A 469-nucleotide genomic window follows, 5' to 3' on the forward strand; every position below is an offset into this window, starting at 1 on the left:
GGGCCCCCCGCCGTCAGCTCCGTGCGCAGTCCCCGGCCTGGGCCTCCATCCTGGTCCTCCATCCTGCTGTTCGCATCCTGCTTCCCAGTCCGGCTGTCCCATCCTGTTCCCCCACGGTGGTTCTCCATCCCGCTGTTCCCATCTTGCTCCCCCATCCTGTTGTTCTCATCCTGGTCCCCCATGGCAGTGTCCCCATCCTGCTGGTCCATCCTGCTGTCTCCATCTTGCTCCCCCTTCACGCTCCCCCATCTCGCTCCCCCATCCCGCTGGCCCATCCTGTTCCCCAATCCTGCACTCCCATCCCACTATCTCCATCCCACTGTCCCCACCCTGCTCCCCTCTAATCTGCTCCCCCCATGCTCCCTCTCCCAACCTGCTCCTCCATCCCACTGGCCCCCAAATTATTCCTCCCATCCTGCTCCCCCGATCCCGCTGCCCACATCCCACATCCCCGTCCTGCTCCCCACAA

Source organism: Corvus brachyrhynchos, unplaced genomic scaffold, assembly GCF_000691975.1.
Source record: "Corvus brachyrhynchos isolate BGI_N302 unplaced genomic scaffold, ASM69197v1 scaffold164, whole genome shotgun sequence".
NCBI classification, from domain to species: domain Eukaryota; kingdom Metazoa; phylum Chordata; class Aves; order Passeriformes; family Corvidae; genus Corvus; species Corvus brachyrhynchos.